At 40.8% G+C, this 5,312-nt stretch overlaps 1 pseudogene; it reads right to left on the bottom strand.

Moving 5' to 3' along the window:
- LOC111389882 overlaps positions 1–5,215 on the bottom strand; it is a 10,273-nt pseudogene extending 5,058 nt beyond the window's left edge.
- Between the last annotated feature and the right edge of the window lie 97 nt (positions 5,216–5,312).

Below are 5,312 nucleotides of genomic sequence, written 5' to 3'. Positions count from 1 at the left end.
CTGTCCCAGACTGAAGATTGATCGCATGATCCTTTCCCCGCCATGGTGGCAACCCCACAGGCTCTGCAAACACTTCTTCAAACTCCCTCAAGACTTTCCCAACTTGGGCTAAAATTTTTCGTTCCCCTTTTTCCACTTCAACTCCCAAACTTCCCAGCTCTAGGAGCATTCCTTCCACCCCTTCCCTGAATGCTTTCATCATCGCCTTCAGAGTGACCACAGTCTTACTAAGACTAGGATCCCCTTGCAAAGTAACGATGTTCCCACCTGATCGAAGTTTCATCGTAAGAGATTTCCAATCCACCTTCGTTGGGCCCAAGGTGGACAACCATTTCATCCCTAGGATTATGTCGAAGCTCCCTAATTCCAAGGGGAGGAAATCCTCCATCACCTCCAAGTTTTGAAGGAATAATTTCACTTCCTTACATACCCCTGCCCCTTACACAGCCAGCCCTATTCCCATTACTACCCCATAACTCAATGTCTCGATTCTCAGCAAACCCTATTTTTAAACTAAGTCTGCCGACACAAAGTTATGGCTGGCCCCACAGTCGATGAATACCACCACTTCCTCTGCCTAAATTTTTCCTTTAGTCTTCATGGTCTACGGCGAAGTAAGCCCTACCACCGAGTTTAAGAATAATTCCACTACTTCCCCTGCTTCAGATTTTTCTCCTTCATTCGACGCCTCTGCCACTATTTCTCCTCCCCACTATTCCTCTCTTTCTTCATCAAATATCAACATTACATGCAGCTCTTTGTTTTTGCATTTGTGCCCGATTGAGTACTTTTCGTCACAGCGAAAACACAGTCCTCTCTCCTTCTTACTCCTCAACTCAGCTTCGCTGAGTCGTTTAAAGGGTGGGCAAATGTACTGGTTCTGTCGTGATGAATTGAAGGACCAATTGAGGCTGTTATTTGTTTTCCCTTTAATTGGGCCCGAACCGACTACAGCTTGCAAGGCTAGATTCTTTTCTTCAATCCGTTGGGCCAATTCCATGATCCGGTCCAATCCTTTGGGCTGTATGACTCTAATTTCGGCCCTTATTTCTGGGCTCAACCCATTTATGAAATGGCCCTCTAGCATAGCCTCTGAGATATTCTCGATCGACGCCGCTAGAGTCTCAAACGCGATTCTGTACTCCCCGAACGACCCTGCTTGCCGGAGGGCCAGAAAATGCTCCTCCATAGTCCCCTCCATGGATGACCTGAATCGAGTTCGTATGAGCAGTTCAAGTTCCTCCCAACTTCGTACGCCTTTTCTCCTTTGCTCCCATTGGTACCATGCCAAGGCACTCTCCTCGAAACATAGGGCTGCCTTTTCCAATTTCTCCGCCTCCGTTAATTGGTTCACCTGGAAATAGCGTTCGGCTCTAAAGATCCACTCGTCTGGGTTCTTTCCCAGAAATACCAGCATTTCTAACCTCCTTCCTCTAACCTCCTGCCTCCAATTTCCTCCGGCAATGCCCCCTTCTCCTCGGTTTTTCATTTCTAGGTCCGGCGTAATCTTGGACTGCATGGTATACTCTGACTCCTTTGTTTCTTCTTGGCCCTTTCCCTTCCTTTCTCTCTCTATTTCATCCCATTTCGACCTCATAAATGTGAACTGTTCTGAAATAATCGCCATATTCTTCTCAATGTTCTGCATTCTATGCATCTCTTCCTGCATCCTTGTAATGCCATGTTGCATCTCTTCCACCTACTCCTGCAATTTCTAATGAGCCCCTTCCAAACTCCCTCCCCGCTCTGTTACATTTACCATCTGGACCGGAACTGCTCCGATACCAAATGATAGAATTTGAGAAAATGTCACTTCACCCAACACGCTTTAATGTAACTAAGACAGAGAATGGATTCAATATTTCATAGATGAACGTGATTACATGGAATTAAAGGATAACAATTCTGATATTGCAAAATGAAAAGAAAGAAAATAACAAGGATAACTATGGACGTTCGAGAGGTACACTACTCTCCCAATGAGCGCCAATTTCAGCCTGCCTTCCATATTCTGTTGCCTCTATTTAGAAGTTGTTGCCCATGGAACTTCCTAACAGATTTCCCTAACCATGCAACTGCTGCACGTGCCTTCTCTTCCCTGATTAATTCCCTTATTGCCCTTGCTTACTTTGCTGCGTCTCTGGTACCTCAATCTGATTTCGGGTCTATCACAACGCAGACATACAGATATAGAAAGCAAGAAGAATATGTCACATCAAAAGGCAATATGAAATGCATTTGACACAACTGTTGTGATGTGAGAGTTGTATAAATTCATCATTACAGAAAAATTGAGATTGTAAAAAGAAAGGTAATTATACCAGGAAATAAGGGTTTCAGATAGTGGGGACGAAAATACATTACTCAGTGTATTTATGGCACCAATGAATCATACTAGAATGGGAAGCTAAGAGTTGGACATCTCATGGAATTTTTGTTCACAAATATTTAAACAGAAAAGAGGAAGTCCATAATTTCTAGGTCTTCAAAAGTGGCAACTTAAAGATAAAACAGTTAAACACCATAATTCCGCATAAAGTAGAAGTTAAAAACTAAAACAAAAGGAGTATAACAGTATATTACAACAAGAAACTTTCAACAAGACAGCATTAACAAGAAAGAGGCTTAATTCCATAAATTTGATTATAAGAACTCTTTATACAAAATACTGTCTGCAGATTTATAACCAAGTAAAATAAGTTGATAACATAACTTATGTATTCGCTCAGAAATCTTATCTTACCACTAGAATTATTCCATGGGTTGGGAAGTGGATTGGTATTGGGAGCTGCAGCCCCAGTGGTAGTTTCAGACCCAGTAGTCGAACGATTAGATTCATCTCCAGTTTGGTCACCACCACCCTGATTTCCGAGGAGAGCAGCAAACGGGTTTGATCCCAAATCAGTTGCAGCACCAGCACCTGTTGTTGTCGCATTCAAGAAGGGTTCTTGTACATCTTCATACATGCGCCTGAGCATGTAAATCCTTCAGGAGAAGATTCAATATTACTCATTGCCCTGTCGGTGTTCCGCATCATCTCACGCAATAACTTGGGGTTTCTTGCAGTTTCCAATGTTTGAAGAAGGATGCTGGGGTAAATAAGAATGTTTGCCAATTCAGGGTTGCGGTCAATTATCTCACGCATTTGAGGACTATTCATAATCAGGCTGCACATAATCTCAGGGTTGTTCATTACATATTGAATGGCAGGCGCATTCATCATCTCTCTCATCATGTTACGGTTCTGATTTAGTTGTTGCTGCACCTGTTCAAACTCCAGAAAACCAGCTCTAAATAATCCAGATGTCCAATTGCCACAAGTGCACCAAAACAAAGCCCTGGAAAATGAGATGTACCTAAATCAGTACCAGTACCCCTTTCATTGGGACCAGAACCTTGGGTGACACGAGGAGTTCTGTTGGCATTTCCAGCACTGACAGTTGGCAGCTTTGCAGCTGGTGCAGAACCACGCACCATATGAACTGTGTGATCTGCCTGCAAACCTTCAAAAGAGAAGATAGAACTAGAAAGTCAGTGTCAAGAGAAGGGAAGGTGAGAGGTCGATAAGTATGGAGGAAAAATTATTTAAGGAAAAATCTTAAATGCTTGACATGTAATGTATAAATATATGATATGTCAAGAGTCGGAAATCAGGTGATCAAAAAGCAGATAATAGAGAAGTCAAAATTATTACTTCTATTATGCTTTCAGATATTGGTTCAAGACATCTCATACCCGAGGAGCCTAAAATTTTGACTTTATATTTATTTTTGGGCATGATCCAGAAAGTCACATATCAACAAATGTGGTGGTCTGACACCGGCCAACTTTTAGTAGAGAATGGTAACCAGAATCCCCAAAACATGCCAACTTGCATTAAGAAAATTACTTCAACCTCAGACAGAAGACAGCGTCAAATTTTTGCATCCATTTGGAAAAATCATATGCAGCAAATATAACATCTTATCAGGGTTAGCAGCCAGAAAAATTGGCAAGTTTAAAGGCTGGCAGGCCCAAAAATTTAGTGACCATTTAAGGAACACCATATGCAGCAAATAGAACATCTCATCAGGATTAGAAGCCAGAAAAATTGGCAAGTTTAAAGGCTGGCATGCCCAAAAAGAAGTGACCCACGAGATTCCACTTCTGCAATTTTGAATCAATGCAACCCTCAAGGAATTCATATAGCCGGGCCTATGCTTCATATTAATCTCTCCACAAGTCTCCTAGTATATCCAAGTTGATGGCAAAAGTCCTATCGTAAGGCCTAAGTGAGCCAATTTGTTCATACAGCACAAGCCTTTCCTACCGGCTCTGTCAACTTTAAGCTCTAAAAATACCAACTGTCCCTTTGATAACAACAGTTGCCACGTACCAACGCAATACAGTGTCTAGAGTCCCTCGTTTATAAATTCAAATCCAATTAGTGAAATTGACATTCCAACTCATGACGACTTAATAAAACAATTCCCAGTGGCCCTCAGTTTCCTTTTTTCTAATTCAAATCATTAGTAAGGTTTCATTTATCCACAGTGATAACCCCTTTCCACTTTTGATGTTTCTTTCCTACTTGGTACAAAATTAGCAATATTTTTAGCTAGTGTTCACACTGAAAAGAAACTTCCCAAATCCTGTAACGCGGGAAGACATTTTCATAAAATTTTGAAATGTATTTGCATGGAGCTCCATTAGCCGCCAGTTAAATTAAATAGCACTGATTAAGAGGAGATAGCATAGATAAACAAAAATCTGATGCAGTAATCCTTGAAAACATAGGACCTGATATAGAATCGCACATCATTCAATCAAATCATGTACAAAAACCAGAATAATAGTACAAGACAACACCCAAATAATTCTAATAAAAACAATCAGAAATTTTAGAAAAGATTTATTCTTTAACAGTCCTCTAATGTTGCAACTCACGTTTTTTGTAAAAGATACAATCAAATTAGCACAAGATCCAAAATTGAGAAAATCTTCCAGAAAATAAGGGAAAAAATATGTAACAGGACATACCATAGCTAACCAGGGTTTGGTCGTCCTTCAAGATCCGACCTTTGTAAATCAAACGCTGCTGTTCAACTGGTACATCGCAATTCTGTGCCAGTAGAGCCTTAAATTCTCCCACCTTCGAGCCAAGGTTCGTCCGCACGGAGAATTTCGAGCCGAGACGAGTAAATGTAGAGATTGTTAATGGAAATTTATTAGAATTTATTCAATTACGATGAAAATAAATAAATAAATAAAAGCGGTAATTGAAATGATATTGGGTAATGTCAAAAAAGGGAACGAGGAAGTTAAAGACGCCA

This window comes from Olea europaea, unplaced genomic scaffold (genome assembly GCF_002742605.1).
Source record: "Olea europaea var. sylvestris unplaced genomic scaffold, O_europaea_v1 scaffold63, whole genome shotgun sequence".
In the NCBI taxonomy this organism is placed as follows: Eukaryota; Viridiplantae; Streptophyta; class Magnoliopsida; order Lamiales; family Oleaceae; genus Olea; species Olea europaea.
Note: the sequence above shows the minus strand (reverse complement) of the source record. Positions and strands in the feature narration are given on the sequence as shown.